Source organism: Ovis aries, chromosome X (genome assembly GCF_016772045.2).
Source record: "Ovis aries strain OAR_USU_Benz2616 breed Rambouillet chromosome X, ARS-UI_Ramb_v3.0, whole genome shotgun sequence".
In the NCBI taxonomy this organism is placed as follows: Eukaryota; Metazoa; Chordata; class Mammalia; order Artiodactyla; family Bovidae; genus Ovis; species Ovis aries.
This window is the reverse complement of record NC_056080.1, coordinates 130,299,851-130,318,309: the sequence shown is the minus strand read 5'-3', so window position 1 is coordinate 130,318,309 and position 18,459 is coordinate 130,299,851. Positions and strand designations below refer to the sequence as shown.

The window sequence follows — 18,459 nt, the reverse complement described above, 5'->3', positions numbered from 1 at the left end:
ATGGAGTATAATCTATAAAAATATCACTTTACTATGTTGTACACCTGAAAGTAATATAATACTACATATCAGCTTTCAGTTCCAGTTGCTCAATCATCTCCAACTCTTTGCGAACCCATGGACTGCAGCACGCCAGGCCTCCCTGCATCACCAACTCCCAGAAGTTGCTCAAACTCATGTCCATTGAGTCGGTGATGCCATCCAATCGTCTCATCCTCTGTCGTCCCTTCTCCTCCTGCCTTCAGTCTTTCCCAGCATTAGGGTCTTTTCCAATGAGTCAGTTCTTCATATCAGGTGGCCAAAGTATTGGAGCTTCAGCATCAGTCCTTCCAATGAATATTCAGGATTGATCTCCTTTAGGAAGGACTGGTTGGATCTCCTTGCAGTCCAAGGGACTCTCAAGAGTCTTCTGCAACACCACAGTTCAAAAGCATCAATTCTTCAGTGCTCAGCTTTCTTTATGGTCCAACTCTCACCTCCATACATGACTACTGGAAAAACCATAGCTTTGACTAGACGGACCTTTGTCAGCAAGGTAATGTCTCTGCTTTTTAATAAAATCAAATTTCAATATAATCAAATTATTATAATTTAATAAATCAGCTATACTTTGATAAAACTTTAAAGTCTTCTTAGCAGCTCTAAAGGTCTGAGCTTAGGTTAGGTTGTAGACCATGCATTGGTCTGGTCTTGATGAAGTTGTGATTCTTCTAGAAGAGTTCAGCCATAGATATTAGGGCATAGAAATTGATGATTAATTAATCCAAAAATGAGAGGTGTTGTGAACAGGTTTAATGACAAGATGATTCTAAAATTAGATAAGACTAGCAAGAGGAACATATGACAAGACTTAGGCTGGATGAGGGACAAAGAAATATCAGTAAGGAGTCAGCAAGACTTCTCACTAGGCTCAACTTGAGAATCAAACGCTCTCAGCTTTAAAGCAAAAGTTTCAGGGGTGATCCCACTATAAATTTCAGTTGTGAAAGAGAGGTATCTTCCTATCAGCAGACTGTTAAGTACCATTCAAGTTATAGATGAACTTTTTGATTAATATGTACTATGGTACTAATGCCTTAGATTACTGTGAAAGTTGCTCAGTCATGTCCGACTCTTTGCGACCCCATGGACTATACAGTCCACGGAATTCTCCAGGCCAGAATACTGGAGTGGGTAGCCTTTCTCTTCTCCAGGGGATCTTCCCAACCCAGGAATTGAATCCAGGTCTCCCACATTGCAGGCAAATTCTTTACCAGCTGAGCCATAAGGGAAGTCCAGAAAACCAAAATCAAAAAGTTAAGAGGGTTATATCCATGGCTCAATCTGAAGCTCTGATTCAATTGTTAATATAATGCATCTTTGTTATTATAGAAGTAACATATCCTAATTGTAGAAAATTTGAAGGCTAAATAAAGGAACTAAAAGTGACCGTTACAACAGCATGCAGGAAAAATAAAATATACTATCTTAGCATATATACATATACATACTTTTGTATCATGTTTAAATGCACAGGTTCTGGAGCAAAACTGGTTATTTTCTCATCCCAGAATAGTCATTTCAATAGCTTTGTGACTTTTTAGGCAAATCGCTGAACTTCTGTGTCTCCGTTTTTTCTATTTAAAATACAAATAAAAATGCTATCTACCTTCCAGTGAGATAGGTTATGATAAAATGATTATATATATATATATATATATATATATATATATATATATATAGCACTTAGAACAATGCCCAGAATATAAGTAGTCCAAAGTAGAGGATAGCTATTATTACTGTGTGTAATATAGGAGAGTCTGGTCATAGTTCTTGTTTCAAACTCAGTGTCAGAACCACTCACTAAAAATATCAAATAAGAACTAGAGGATAGACATCAGGGAAATGGATTTTTTTTTTTTTTTGTATCCTAGAAAGCTCAAGGCAGATATTTTGTCCAGGGAGATCTTAGCACTGATCTGGCTCTTTCCTTAGTAAAAGATTTGGCCTTGTTAATGTTGAGTAGGGTTCAAGAAGCAGTAGAGCCTACTAGTTCTAAACACTCCTTAAATAGAAATACAAAATACAAAGATTGTTAGTACAAGCTTTTTTTTTCCCAGAAAGGTGACTACAGTATGAGTATAAAAAACTGCTGAGTATAAAAAAATGCTGCAGGGGAGAAAAATATGCTCTTTTTTGAGTCTGATAGGACTGTTCCCTATACAGATAGTGGCACTGGCAGCTGTAAATCTATAGGGAACTAGGGACCAGATTAAATCCATGCTAAGATATGCTGCACCTGTTCCCATTTTATGAGGCTTTTTCCTTGTCTCAGGAAAGAGCCTTAAATCAGGAAATTACAATGTGTGGTCCTTTCCCCACCAATCTCTAACTCACCAGAAATAATGCAGGCATTATCAGAAGTGGGATGTGAAATACTATAACTTTAGGCATGCATTTATAGGGCTTCCCAGGTGGCTCAGTGGTAAAGAATTTGTCTGCAATGCTGGAGATGCAGATTCAATCCCTATGTTGGGAAGACCCCCTAGAGAAGGAAAGAGCAACCCACTCCAGTATTCCTGCCTGGGACATCCAATGGATAGGGGAGCCTGGTGGACTGCAATCCATGGGGTCACAAAAGAGTCGAACACGACTTAGCAACTAAACACTGACAATGATGACAATCCATTTATAGTACAAAAATAAAAATACTAATAGCATAATTATTTGGGTGTGGTTAGCAGATGAAAAGCTGTATTTTGGAGTAAAAATAGGGCATTGTCTGTCATATATTGCAATTTTCATCCCAATTTATCTGTTATTATTGTCTGTTTTACACATATATATCTTCAATGTAAAGTAAAATGATCTATTGATTCTTAACTTATTCTATTATTAGGAATTCTTTCCAATTTTGTTTTATGCAAGTTATTATATACATTCCTTTTCGCCACATTTATCATTTGAATCTTTCTGAAATTTGCCATCTAGCTTTGACTAGCTTATTGTGTAAATGATAGAAGCATAATAAACCGCCACCATGCAGCAAGTATTTGAGTGTTGTGTCTTGAGTATTTTACCTGCATCTGCATTATATCACATATGTTATTATTCTCATTCTAAGTCTAAACAGTTAAAAACAAAATTTTTTCAAAGAAAAATCCAAAATCCCTCCACCAATAACTAACATTTTGGTGAACAATTTTCTAAGGGTTTTCATGTTTATATGAACATATAGCTATACAGAAATACATAAAAATAAGCAGAAATTGAATTATGCTGCTTTGTAATCTATATTTTCCATTAAATTATATACAAATATATTTACATATCAATAAGTGTATATCCACATTATCTTTTATTTGTACATACTAATTGGCTAAATTCACATCATCCCAATTTAACTAGTCTATCCACTATTACAGCCAGTTAGCTTATTTCCAAAGCCTTGCCACTATAAACAAAGTATACAAAAAAATGTTAAGCTTTTTCGTGTATGTATCTTGTATTATTTGCATTTATGTTTTTACAATAAACTTTTAGTAAAATCACTAGCTTATAGAAGGTATGTACATTTCACATTTTTATACAAATTGCTAAATAACCCTCTGGAAATGTACTAAGAGTTTAAACAGTGCATTAGCTAATCCATATCCCCACACTGTGTTTTCTTAATCCCATAAATCTCCCCTAATCTGATAGGTGAAAACTATTAGTTTTTTATTTTCAAAGTGAGTTTGTCTACTGGTATTCTTTTATGAATATTATTTTCATAACTTTTCACCATTTTTCTGTTAGACATTTACATTCAACATGTAGAATCTTTATATATTGAGAGTATCTAATATTTGCTATATATCAGATATATTTTTCCTAGTTTGCTGTTTTTTCAATCTTGATTATAGTATATTTTGGGCCATAGAGTTTTTTTTGAAGGTAAAATTTATTAGTATTTTCTTTGAGTTATTGGTCTTCATAAAGTGATTCAAAAATCTTTAACTTCAAAACTATAAAATTATAAATATATGTTAAGAATACATAGACTTTTAAATGTATATATGTATACTTTAAAATTCTTTTCCCTTATAGGTTATTACAAAATATTTAGTATAGTTCCCTGCACTGTATATTGAATATAGTTCCCCATGAGGTCCTTAACAGTTGTCTATTTTATATCAATATACAGTTGTGTGTATGTTATTCCCAAACTTCTAATTGATCATTTCCCCTCTTTCTCCTTTGGTAACCATAAGTTTGTTTCATATGTCTGTGGGTCTATTTCTGTTTTATATACACATTCATGTATATCCTTTTTTTCTTAATTCCACATATAAGCAATATCATATAGTATTTGTCTTGCTCTGTGTTTGCATACTTCACTTAATATGACAATCTGTGGGTCCATCTATGTTTCCCTTTATCGTTAAACTTTTTTACACTTAAATCTTTGACCCAACTGGGACTGTTTTTGGTATTAAAAAAACACAACTGGGACTTTGATTTAAATAGTGAGTATAGATGTAGCTTCATTAAACTTCCCTTCAAATAACTAGCCCTGTTTCCCTAAGTACATTTATTGAAAAACCTGTCTTTTCTCCCAATCCATGGGTTTGAAATGTCTCTTTATCACATCTTAAAATCCACAGCATATTTGGAAATACTTTACTATTTCCAAAGAAACAGACACACATTGGAAGGACTGATGCTCCTGCTGAAGTTCCAATACTTTGGCCACCTGATGCAAAGAACTGGCTCATTGGAAAAGACTCTGATGCTGGGAAAGATTAAAGGCACAAGGAGAAGGGGACAACAGAGGATGAGATGGTTGGATGGCATCACCAACTCGATGGACATGAGTTTGAGCAGGCTCTGGGAGTTGGTGATGGACAGGGAAGCATAGCGTGCTGCAGTTCTTGGGGTTGCAAAGAGTCAGATATGACTAAGTGACTGAAGTGAATCATTAGTCATGTGACTTTGGACAACCTGAACTATGACTCCTGTGACTGAGGAACTGAATTTTTAGTTGTATTTAATTGTAATCATTTTAAATTTGTATAATCACCAGTTTATCAGATAGCACTTCTAGAAAAGAACTATTTTTTTTAAAAAATCGCATCCATATTATACTGCTTAACAGCATTATTATTGTTGTTCAGTTGCTAAGTCATGTTCAACTCTTTGCAACCCCATGAACTGTAGCATGCCAGACTTCCCTCTCCTTCACTATCTCCCTGAATTTGCTCAAATTCATGTTCACTGAGTCATGGATGCCATTCAACCATCTTGTCCTCTGTTGTCCCCTTTTCCTCCTGTCCTCTATCTTTGCCAGCATCAGAATCTTTTCCAGTAGGGTTGGCTCTTCGGATCACGTGGCCCAAGTATTTGAGCTTTAGTTCTTCCAGTGAATATTCAGGGTTGATTTCCATTAGGATTGACTGGTTTGGTTGTAGCATTATTGGATGATAATAAAATTGGCAATTAAAAAAAAGAAATTAAGAACAAAGTAAAAAAAATAAAATAAAATTGGCAATTTCCTATTTAACCTGTAGCTATCATTTTGACAGAGATTTTCAGTGAAGTACTAAGGCTAACGTTGAAATCTCAATGGCAACTCAATGAAATATGTAATGTATGCCCCCCTGTATTCATGACACTCAGCAGAATAAGAGACAGATTTGATAACCTTCTACAAGTTTAAACTTTGGTAGATGTGACAAAGTGCTAAGTAACAATAATGGTTTTGAAACAAGGCAACTAACATAAAGGCAGAATCAACAAGGTGTCAAGAGAGTTCCAAGAAGAGAGCAATTCTTTTGACTATGGAGCATTAGAGAGAAATTAGGGACGGATACATGGAAGAGGTGGCACTAAAGCTGCTGCTTCTTGAATACAGTTCATTCTCAACAGGCAGAGAATTAGAGATGGGAGGGACAGAAGAAGTCCACAATAAATGAATGGCATAAGAAAAACCATAAATTATGCATAACAAAAGGTTATGTTGTACAACGGTGAATGGTTTGGTTCCACTAGATCATCATGTGAGCAGCAAGGTAGTGAGAAATAAGGCTGACTAGGTAGGCCAATGCTAAATCTCAAAGGACCTCAGATTCTGTCCAAAGAATCTGCTCCTGACTTTATAGCTAGCAGAGAGAGAATGAAATTGTTTTAGACTAGCATCATCTAAGCTCTGAACCTCAGAGCAATAATAGATTTCTAGTATCAATAAAATAAAGTTTTCCAACTTAAATGTATTACCTTGGAAAAATCACTGAAATATTTGGATGCTTGCTTTCTAGCATTTGTAATATAGGAAGAATCGTCCACCTCACAAGATTACTTTGAACATTAAGCAAGATAAGGAAAGGGAAATGCATTTAACAAAGTATAAACATGCACAATATAAATGTTAAAAATTCATAACAAAGTATGCTGTGTGTGCTCAGTCATGTTCAGCTCTTTGTGATCACATGCCAGACTTCTCTGTCCATGCGATTTCAGAGGCAAGAATCCTGTGGTGGGTTGCCACTTCCTCCTCCAATAACAAAATACAGTGACGTAGATAATTCTCATAGTGATACACAGCCAAGTCAGCCAGGACAAAGCAACCTATTCAGGAATACATAGTAACAGACTAAAACACAGAAGACTCTACAACACAAACTTAAGAATATTTTTTTTATAAAGGCATAATTTCATTGGGCAAACTGATAGGATAATCTATCTTATTTGAGTCCCTTGATATTTACACAATCATAGATTCTATGGGTTCATAGTAACAGGTCACCCAGTTCAATCTACCAAATTTGATAATTGAATTCCCACCAAATACTTGGCCACATCATGTACAGTGGTGAAGAACTGTGGACGTGCAGAACACATCATGTAGTACTGCTGCTGCTGCTGCTAAGTCGCTTCAGTCGTGTCCGACTCTGTGAGACCCCACAGACGGCAGCCCACCAGGCTTCCCCATCCCTGGGATTCTCCAGGCAAGAACACTGGAGTGGGTTACCATTTCCTTCTCCAATGCATGAAAGTGAAAAGTGAAAGTGAAGTCGCTCAGTCGTGTCCAATCCTTCGCGACCCCATGGACTACAGCCTACCAGGCTCCTCCATCCATGGGGTTTTCCAAGCAAGAGTACAGGTATAGAACTTTCTAAGGTTACAGTACAAAATATTGAATTTATTCAGTTCAGTTCCTCAGTCTTGGCCAACTCTATGTGACCGCATGGACTACAGCCTACCAGGCTTCTCCATCCATGGGATTTTCCAGGCAAGAGTAGGGGTATAGAACTTTCTAAGGTTACAGTACAAAGTATTGAATTTATTCAGTTCAGTTCCTCAGTCTTGGCCAACTCTTTGCAACCCCATGGACTGTAGCAGGCCAGGCCTCCCTGTCTATCAGCAACTCCCAAGGTTTACTCAAACTCATGTCCATGTCAGAAAAGTCTTTGTGACTTCGTAACAATGCATGCCATTCAATCCACTCACTATGTATTCAACACTTTTAACTAACCAGTTAAAAGCTCTTCAGGAAGATTACTTCTAATATGCAGAATACATTGAAGAGCAGAGCAAAGATAATAAGAAGTTTTTATAGCAGACCAGGTCAAGAATCTGGAGCGGGAAAGGAGGAGGCAAAGGCAGGATAGGGAGGGAAGAGAGGACGGAAACAGCACGCCAGGTTACAGGAAGAGAGGGGGCAAAAGGAAGGGCCTGGGGATGGAGAGGAAAGGTGGAGGGAGGAGAGGGACGCAGGGAAAGGGGAGGGGCATGAGGGAGAAAGGGAGGGGGCTGTGGGAATGGAGATGAAAAGCATAGAGGAAGGGAGGAAGAGAGGAACAGGAGGGAGAACAGAGAGGAAGGAGATAAGAGGGGGCTAGATAAAGGGGAGGGAGGATGGAGAGAAAGAACAGTGAGGCGGGGGTGGGGGGTGCAGAGAACGGGGTGGGGACAGAAAGATTGGGTGGGGGGTTCCAGAGGATGGGTTGGGGAGTGGGGGACTCAACAGAAGGGGAAGTGGGGCCAAGTGGAAGAAGAAAGGGGAGCCAGTGGAAAGGGCAGGAGATGCAGAGAATGGGACAGGGACCGAGAGGAAGGAGCAGTGGACCAAGAGGAAGGGAGACAGTGAGTGAAAGAGGTGGGGGAACGGGGAACGATTGAAAGGGAAAGGGGGACTGAGTGGAAGGGGAGCAGGGGAAGAGGGCAGGAGGGGAAGGGGGACTGATTGAAAAGGAGACCAAGTGGAAAGAATAAGGACAGGCATGAAGAGAAGAGGATGGGGATGGAGAGAAAGGAACCAGAGAGAGAGTGGACTGAACAGAATGGGGGGAAACAGAGCAGAAGGGGAGGGGAACTGAACGGAAGGGAAGGGGGTAACACAGGGGAAGGGGGACCAGCTGGAAGGGGAATGGGGGACTGAGTGGAACGTGCCAGGGAGGCAGAGATGTGGAGAAAAGACCAAGAGGAAGGGGTGGGGTGAGGAAACCGAGCAGAAGAGCAGATGGAAGAGGGGTACAAAGTGGAAGGCGATGGGGGGACCAAATGGAGAGGGAGGGGGATGGAGAGCAGGGACACAGTGGAAGGGAAGGGGAGAACTAAGCGGAAGGGGCAGGATGAGGAGAAGAGGACCTGAGAGAAAGGACTGGGGGAAACTGAGCAAAAGGAGTGTACTGAGTGGAGGGGAGTGGGGAATGGAGAGAGGAGGACAGAGCAGAAGGGAGAGGGGGACTGAGTGGAAGGGGAATGGGGGACTGGGGTAACCAACGGCAAGGGAGGAAGGACTCAAAGGGGAAGGGGACCCCGAGAGGAAGGGGCGGCAGATGCAGACAAGGGGATGGGGACAGAGAGGAAGGGTGGGCACTCAGTGGAAGGTGTTGGGGGGACCAATGGAAGAGGGTGGGTGTACTGAGCAGAAGGGGTGGGGGCCCCACGGTAAGGGATGCAGAGAAAGAGGATGGGGACAGAGAGAAAGGACTGAGCAGAAGGATTGGGGGGACCCAGTCGAAGGGGTTGGGGGGACCTAGAGTAAAGATTGGGGATGCAGAGAGGAGGGGGACAAAGGAAAAGGACCAAGAGGAAGGGGTGGGGGAACTAAGTGGAAGGGGAAAGGGGGACTGATTGAAATGGGGAGGGGGACTAAGCAGAAGGGCAGGGGATGCTGAGAAGGGCATGGAGACCGAGAGGAAGGGTGAGGGGACCAAGCCAAAGGGGTCGGGGAGTGGAGAGGAAGGGGAGGGTTTCTGAGGGGAATGGTGGGAGGATGGAGAAGGGGTCCCAGGGGAAGGAGTGGGGGATGCAGAGAAAGGGAGGGGAACAGAGAAAGGACTGAGAGGAAGGGGAGGAGGGCCATCAGAAGGGGAGGGAGGATGGAGAGGGGGCACTGAGTGGAAGGGAATGGGGGACCGATTGCAAGCCATGGGGGGAACCAAGGGGAAGGGGGTAAGATTGAAAGGAGAATGGGGACCTGGGGACTGGGCAGAAGTGGAAGGGATCCAGGGGAAGGAGGGACTGAGTGGAAAGTACAGGGGGTATGCAAAGAAGGGGATGGGGACAGAGAGAAAGGACCCAGAGGAAGGGGTGGGAGATGCAGAGAATGGGATGAGGAAGGAGAGGAGGGTGGGGGGATGGAGAGGAAGGGGCAGGAGGAACCAAGGGGAAGGGGGGAACTTGGGGGGGCAGTGCAGAGAAGGGGATGGGGATGAAGGGTGGCAGGATCAAGTCAAATGGATGGGGGGACGGAGAGGAAGGGGAGGAGGGACGAGTAGGAGGGGATGGGGGACCAAGAGGAAGGGGAAGAGAGGAAGGGCTGAGGGAACCGAAAGGAAGGGTTGGGGGGAACAGCAGAGGGAGGATGGAGGGGGGACCAAGCAGAAAGGGAGGGGGCAACTGACCAGAAAGGAACAGGGGACCCATTGCAGGGGAATGAAGGACTAATTGTAGGGGGTGGGGGAAATCAAGGGGAAGAGGAGGGAGGTGGTGCGTGGATGCAGAGACTGTGATGGAGGCTGACGCAAAGGACCAGGAGGAAGGAGTGGGGAAACAGAGAGGAAGGGGTGGGGGGGACCAACCTGAAGGAGGGGGTACTGAGCAGAAGGGGAAGGGGAACCAAAACAGGAGAAGGGACTAAGGGGAAGGAGTGGGGGAAGTGAGTGGAAGGGGGGAACAAGTGAAGGGGAAGTGGAGCCGAGCGGAAGGGGGGATGCAGGGGAAGTGGGACAGAGAGGAAGGGTGGGGGACCGAGCTGAAGAGGAGTGGGGGCCAGGTGGAAGGGGCTGGGAGGATCCAGTGGAAGAGGAGGGAGGGGCCTATTGAAATGGGAAGAGGGACCAAGTGGAAGGGGGAAGGGATGCAGAGAACGGGATGGGAGAGGCAGGGTGGAGGGACCCAGTGGAAGGGGAAGGTAGAAAGGATTGAAAGGGGAAGGGGGACCAAGTGGAAGGGGTGGGGGATGCAGAGAAGGGGATGGGTGGAGGTAAAGGGTAGGGGGACCCATCAGAATGGGTGGGGGATGCAGAGAAAGAGGATGGAGAGAAAGGAAGGAGAGGAAGCATTGGGGGGACAAAGAGGAAGGGAAGGGGCACCCAGCAGAAGGGGAGGGATTCAGAAAGAAAGGACTGAGAGGAAGGGGCCGGGGAGGGGGACCCAGAGGAAGTGCCGAGGAGTGGGTATGAGGAGGAACAAGGGGAAGAGAGCAAGGAGAGGGAGAAAGAAAAAGAATCTACAGGACTTGTCAGGGAGAGGCAGCAGTAATAGAAGAGAAAAGGTATTTCAGAGACAGAACTTGGGGCAGATAACAAGATGCAAGAGGCAGGAATGGAAGGAGTCACAGATGACTGAGAGTTAGTGTTTGAATACATTTTACATGCCAATAAAACACCCGGTAACGGAATAAAGGAAGTTAGACATAAAGTATGTTGGAACTCAGGAGAAAAGCCGAGGAATAGCTACATTAAGAGGTGAGATTTAAGAACAAGAAGGCAGGAAGGCAGCTAAAGCTGGGCTCCTTGGCACAGAGAATATGTGCTTAGGTTGATGATCAAAGATTTGGAGCAATACCTGTGAGTGGGGACACCCAAGAGAAACGGCCCATGATGGACTCACTCCAGTGCCTCTGATCTCATCGGGAGGCATCTCAAAGTGAACCAGCCCCCAAAGTCTGAATTCATTGCTGGCTTTGGCCAAATGGACCCATGCAGTACATCTTTTCATCAGGTCTTATATTGGCCAGGCATGTTTTACTCTGGAATCCCTTGACAATGACAGCTTAGAGTCTAAATTTCATAAGCAGCTTATTTTCAAGTCCTAGCTCAAGATAATTAAAGCACACATTGCACATTCAACATTTATCTTTCTCCACCAAGTTGGCTCTGAACACAGCTTCTTGGTGTAGGCTCAGGAGACAAACCTCAGGGGTTAAGGGCTATAGGCTGCTAGCTATGGCTAGAAACCAGCCCTAAGAAGCCGTGTTAGGCCACATCTTGAGATTGGGTGGTAATTTGTCTTACTTTTAGGTCTTAATACTAAACAGCTGAAACTTGGGATTTTTTTTTATTTCTTCCACTCGGGTCACAGGACATTTTCACCAAGGAGATTATAGTACCTTTTCAAATGGAGAAGGCAACCTGTGCATTCTTCTAACAGTTCTGACTCCTATCAGTACTGCTACAGTCAAAGAAATATCCAAGTCCAAGGGAGAAAATGCAGGTTTTTTCTCCTTTAAGTTTCCTCATATTACAGCAACCTGTCATAGAATCTACTCAGACCATTAAGTTGTACACAGGACTGAGTTCCTTTCAGGAACAGATAGAAACATACCAAAGTATGATCATTTCAACCATATTTTAATTCATTTCACTTTCTCAGCCTATCCTTTTCTCAAACAGCAAATGTTTTACCCTGAGCCATTTCAATGATTTATGCAAGCCAATGAAATTGATAAAGTGAAGTTATTTTTAAACAAAGCTGGAATAGTTTTTCTTTCTTATATGGGTGAACTCTTTAGAGCCCCGGTTCTCAACCTCTGGGCCATGGACCACTTCTGCCAGATTAGTGACAAAATTATATTAGAAATCAAGTGTACAATAAATGTAATGAACTTGAATCATCCCAAAACCATCCCCCCACCACCGCCCCAGTCCATGGAAGAATTGTCCTTCTTGAAATTGGTCCCTGGCACCAAAAAGGTTGGCAACTGTTGCTTTAGAGTATGTCTTCTTAAAGCCAAATAAAACGTCAGCTCTTAGTACCTGCGGAGACATACATCAAGTGGGTAATTTGGGCTATTCCCCAGGTAGCCATGCCATCCATTACACCCTGCCAAGTAGCATATGCCTGTATGGATTCTATCACTAATTATTGGCAAACAAGGAAGTTCTACTCAAAAAAGAACAGTGTCCCAGGAAAGGAATAGGCAAATCAAGACTCAGATTCAATTTGGCCAGTAAATACTACAGTCTAGAGGCACCCTTAAGTTCCCCACACCTGATCAGCACCTTTAGCCTCTGCATCCAGACATCCTGGCATTAGGAGTCTCAGAGAAACAGAAAAGGGCCCCATTGCTCAACCAGAGTTAAGACCACCCGGAAATTATTGAGGGCCAAGAGGCCATACTGTAAAACCAGCTTCAGTCCCTAGCGCTTCTACTCTGAAGGTCTGGTCTTGACCCATCAGACAGAATCACAAAAGGCCATGGCTCACAGTCGCCAGGACGTCTTTGGTCACCGTGTGCTCCTCCTTCCAACCAGCTGGGGCTAGAGTGGGCAAACCAGGAACATTCCGTGCCACAACATTTTACCTGGATTTAAATACTTTCTATTTAAATTATCTGCTTCAACTGCGTCTGATTGCAGGCTATCTAGCCCAGGCAGCCCCCAAGTTGGAGAGCTCACACGGTGAGCAGGTGGCTCAGAGTCAGAGCCGTTGCATTGGGTCGAGCCACAGTGTAGCCCAGTCGGACAGCAGTGGCCCTAACAGGTTGCTCTGTGCAGGAGGAGTGCAAAGGATGGAGTGGGTACAGGTAGGCACTTCCACTACAACCTTGGCTCAGGTGTATCTGGAAATGTCACTCACCCTAGGCCCCAGGTTATTTGCCTCATTCCTCTTTGGGGAAGCAAGTGATGCTGAGAAAAAAAAATAATAAATGCCTCCTGAGCCACAAGACCAGGCAGAAGCTGCAGACCCTGTTGGCAAGGAGCCCAGTAGCAAAGCATCCAATGAACACCACTGGCCCTGACTCCTCAAGGAGAGACCATGCCAGCTTGGCGGCATCAGTGGGGAAGTGGACGTTAGTCCTCCACACCTGTGCTGGACACTTAACTTCTTCCCTCCCAGGGGCCCTGTAACCAAGGCAGCCTTCCTGAGCAGCACAGAGCTGCTGAACCTGCAAGACTTCAGGGAAAAGTCCTTCCCTTCCTCTCTCTCTCCTTCCTTGGGGGTCTGACCCCCCAGCTGTGTGGCATGTTTAAAACTCTATAATTTGGCTTCCCTGGTCAGGAAAAAAAAGCCTTCTTGAAAGTCAACAGAAGATGAAACTGAATGAACTGGGGGGATAGATTATTCCTGAATAGACCCCCCAACACACACACACACACACGCACCCCCCCCCACCCCTCCAGAGTAGCTTTCAGCCAAGAGGTACTTTTCGAACACTCCAGCCCAGGCATAACTTATGTGGGAGGCAAGGAGGAAACAAATAATTTTACTAACACCTCCTGCAAATTCCCTGGGTCATAGAGATGGAGGTGGGGTGCCTGGGTTGGGGGGGATGGTGCAGGAACTAGGAGGAAACCCTGGAACAGAGAATTCTTATAACTGTACACTTCCTTTGCCAGGTCTCTCTGCTTAAGAATTTTTTTCTTAACCATCTGATAGTGACAAATCAAGCTAGCTGCTCCAATGGCAGACCCAGGGTGGCAAGTCGGGTCACATGCAGTGGCTGCCCCTCCTCTCCCTCTCTGGGGTCCCTTTGCAAGGAGTTAGAAGTGCAGCTTAGTGCTTATGGCTCCTTTCCCTCCTGCAATGGTTCAGACAAGGTCACTCAACCCAAGAAATCAGCTCAAGGGGGAGCAGAGTTTCCTCTGGGACAGGAGACATGGCACCCCAGGATCTGAGCTGGGGTCCCTTCAGGTTCTCAAGGCAGGCGGGCGGAGATGGCCTCTTTGCCCTCCGATCGCCAAAGCTCTCCGCTGTTTCGGGCTCGCTGGGAATCCCCAGGAGCGGGAATGTATTGCTGGGGAAGACCTCACTGCTCCGCCCAGGAGCCACCTTCAGCCCCATCCCCTCGCCCATAGCTCTCCTGGCTTCTGGCACAACTGCGGGTAGAGTCAGAAAGAAGCACTCAGTAGGAGAGTGCCTTCCAGGCTACAGAGCCCGTGCTCCAGCCAAAGATACAGCAGGAGAAATGTAATGCACAGGCTAGCCAGCACCTGCAGGCGGGCTCCAGCTCCTCCTCGGCGAGGAGCCCCTGGCCTGGGAGCTCTGATCCCTAAACTTTCTCAGAAGGATAAATGAGGGAAAAGGAAACCGGCAAATGTTGCCTGAGGCGGGGACCAGAGATGCAGGAGAGGCAGAGTCCCCGTTGGCCACAGCCGGCCTGCTCTCTGAGGTCACCTGCACATTCTCCTCTGGCCCTCACCAGCCAACTGTCCGATTTGGAAAATGGACATTACCTGTCTGAGTCTTGCAAAACAGCCGGGGCGTCCAGCGGGGCTCAAGCGTGCCGTTCCATGTCGGGGCGATCGCGGTCCAGGATGAGATAGAGAACTGGGTTGCAGAGAGCCCGGGCTCAAGATTCCCAGGCGACAAGGGAGGCTGCCCGAAGGCGAGGGGCTCCGAGGAGGCGTAGGGAAGACGGTGGCTTCCAGAGCAGCCAGACAGGGCAGCCCCGCCCGTTTTCTCCAACTCCCAGTCCTAGCCAAAGAGGATGCTAGAAAACTTCTCCCCGCCCAAGGAAGATTTCTAGAGTTCAGCAGCGCTTCTGTGGACTTTAGGGGGAGCTGACCAGGGAGAGGTTTAAGGAGGGCTCCTAAATCACTGAGCCGCTACGCTGGAAACCAGGTGCCTCCTCCTGGCTCCGTGGCCAGAGTCTCCTAAGTCTCCTGCCTCTCAGCCTCTTCCTTCTCCAAGACTTTGCTTCGGAGCAGCCTTACTCCAGCCCCACCTCGTCTTGGCCAAATGATGCGCGGTGGGAAGCCGGCGCGGCAGCCCGTGGCCCCTAAGCCCCTCACGAGGCACGCTTGCCCCAGAGGTCCTATAAGCCGTGGCGGCAGCGCAGGCAGCAGGTGTGAACTCTGCCTGCCCGCCTCTCTCCTGCTGGTTCGCGGCTCCAACCTTATCTGGGAACCTTCTCCAGCCAGTGCGCAAAAGCCTATGTTATCTGCCCTAGCTCCGAAGAAGGAGCGGTACTCGGGAAGTGCGCTCCAGGCTTGCCTCACATCCTGCCACCGCGGCTGCCGCCTCCAGAATTTGCCTGGAGCAGGGGTAGGAGGGCAGTGGAAATCACCTACAGCTGCGTCTCGGTCGCTAACAGTTTGGAGCCTCCGGGCTGACTGATTACACCGGGGAGGAGGAGGGGATTAGAGAGAAGAGCTCCGGCGCGTCACGGAAAAGGGTTACTGCTGCTCCTCCTCCTCTTCCACACCCCTTTGGATTCCAACCCCGAGTTCCCCCATCCCCTGGTTAAAAAGAGAGAGAGAGAGAGAGAGAGAAAAAAAACCACTTCCCTCTTACCTTTCCCGGGAGAAAGTGCGTCCCAGCAGCGCCGTCTAGCGTCTTTCCCGGAGTACGCCAGCCTAAAGGGTTAGGCCGAGCGCGGAACCCAGTGAGTGAAGGCAGGGAAAACCGCTAAGCAAAGTTTGTCAGCTATCCTGATCTCCAGTTCCACCCGTTGAGCAGCTGTCTAGTTCATCCACGAGTTCACCTGTTTGGTTCCCCCCAGGCCAGACCCTAGTGTTATTAAAGACGCATGCCGCCTAATTATATTTATAATGTGAGCTTCTGAGTACCAGAGAGGACTCCTCTTTTCCACCCCTCCCACGTTAGAGATCCTTAAGTCTCTGGGTTCTCCAGACCCGCCAGGCAAACGGTTGGCAAGGAGGGCTGGGACCCCAGGATGGGCTCTGAGATAGAACCCGGGCACCAAACCCAGGCAGTGATTGTTTATGCCATGCGCCTGAGGCTTGCCAGAGGTGCTCCTGACCACGTGAGTCTCCAAGGTCATGAAACCCAGGAGGTCCTCTCTTGATTTGGGAGAATGGCACTGAAACATGTATAATATCATATATGAAACGACTCGCCAGTCCAGGTTCATTGCATGATACTGGATGCTTGGGACTGGTGCACTGAGACGACCCAGAGGGATGGTACGGGGAGGGAGGAGGGAGGGGAGTTCAGGATGGGGAACACGTGTATACCTGTGGCGGATTCATGTTGATGTATGGCAAAACCAATACAATATTGTAAAGTAATTAATCTCCAATTAAATAAATTTATATTAAAAAAAGAAAAAAAAGTGATGGGAGAGAGGGGCAACGACTCAGGAACTGACAAGGTTTGAAATGCAACAGATAAAGAGACCCGTTTCCATGCCAGGTATCTCCCAGAGCGTTCTGCTCAGCTCACTGGCACCTTGCTGATTAACACACTTAACAGGATTGCTCATTTAACGGGTCAGCTAAGCGCTAGGCTCCTATTAATTCGTCTTTCTCTAAGCTCTCTCCAGCTGTTCTCCTGAGGCTACTCTATCGCTCCGCATTAGCTGCGGAGAGTGGCGCGAGCGAGCGAGCCAAAGACGGAGACGGAGACCTAAAGCGACAGCTAGCGACAGAGCGTTCTGTGCGCGGGCGAGCCGCGCGGACCCGCACCTTGCTTCAGCTTCCGTGACTATTTGCCCTCGATCCACTATCCCCTGGACTTTTAAGGCTGAGACTGTGCACAACTAAAGTTACCGTCCCTGTCTCACTTCTCATGACAAGTTTATGCATTCTTTGTTCCCATTGACCATCTCAGAAAATTTGGCAAAACCCCACCCTGGAAAATTCTTTCTGCAATTGAGGTTAAGTCCGGGGATCAAGAGAGGTCAGGTGTGGAAGGAAAGGTCCTTTTGGCAGGAACCAAGTTATCCTCCCAGGTGTTTGGTGTTTATAGGCGCAGGGTGGTGGGGGGAGGGCTGTATTTTGAAACAGCGGAAAGATAGAATTTCTGCTTCTGTTGTCCTCTTTTCAGATACAAGCTCAGTCTTCCGATGGGGACTAGAGAGCGAGTTTTCCCTTGCTCTTTGCTATAGAGAGGTCTTCCCTGGTAGCTCAGACGGTTAAGTGTCTGCCTACAATGTGGGAGACCTGGGTTCAATCCCTGGGTCGGGAAGATCTCCTGGAGAAGACAATGGCAACCCACTCCAGTATTCTCTGGAGAAGAAAATGGCAACCCACTCCAGTATTCTTGCCTGGAGAATTCCATGGACGGAGAAGCCTGGTAGGCTACAGTTCATGGGGTCGCAGAGTCGGACACGACTGAGCGACTTCACTTTCACTTTGCTATATAGAGCTCATGTAAACGTCCCTCTGCCTGAGTGCCTGCCCTGAGCAATCCGGATCACCACTTCCAGCCATCCAGCTGCACCTGCATTAATGTTATGCCGGCTCAATGTCAAGTGCTTCCAAAAAGCCGGGAAATGCAGCAACTCAGGGTGGAAGAACACCACCTCTTCACATCTCACCTGCCTAATACCTCCACTCTTGCCTTTAGCATAGCCCCAAGCCCTCATGCCCTGGGCCCTAGCTGAGCAGCTAGGCTGTCTATAGTAAAAGTGAAGTCGCTCAGTCGTGTCCGACTCTTTGTGACCCCATGGACTGCAGCCTACCAGGCTCCTCCGTCCATGGGATTCTCCAGGCAAGAATACTGGAGTGGATTGCCTTTTCCTTATCCAGGGGATCTTCCCGACCCAGGGATTGAACCCAGGTCTCCCACATTGCAGGCAGACACTTTAACCTCTGAGCCATGAGGGAAGCCTTAGGTTGTCTATAGGTGAGGCCATCTGGCCAAACCAGGAGAGCTCTCATTTACACATAAAGGCGTTAAGGAGCCAGCAGCCAGGACAAGGGAGCTAACCGGGGGTAGCAGCCAATAATAAATATCCCTAAGCAATTTGTCAAGTAAACAACAGATGTTAAAGAAATAACAAAAGAAATAAACAAACAAACAACACCTAGAAAGCATTGTTCCTGTGGAGCCCTTTTATCATCTTTTATGTCCAATTCCACCTAACTTCATTCTAACACACAGTGCCTTTTTGTATCCGAGCTCTATGTCTCCTGCCCTATCAAAACTTACTCTCCCATGTACCTACCACTCTTTCAGTACTCTTCCTGCTGATGACAATGTGTCGGTGTTCCAGTCTGATAAATACCTAACTAGTCTAGCTAACCTTACTCCCCTGGGTAATATCATCCTTCACCAGAGGCTTTGAGAAGATTTTCCAGAATT

The 18,459-nt window shown here is 46.0% G+C and overlaps 1 protein-coding gene across 1 annotated transcript in view; it reads right to left on the bottom strand.

Annotated features, from left to right (window-relative positions):
* The window catches only part of IL1RAPL2 (interleukin 1 receptor accessory protein like 2), a 1,188,406-nt gene extending 1,172,880 nt beyond the window's left edge, over positions 1–15,526 (bottom strand). Inside the window, exon 1 of the mRNA XM_060407601.1 lies at positions 14,646–15,526. The gene's annotated coding sequence lies outside the window, so the exon portion shown is untranslated. The remainder of the gene's footprint in view (positions 1–14,645) is intronic.
* Positions 15,527–18,459: the final 2,933 nt, after the last annotated feature.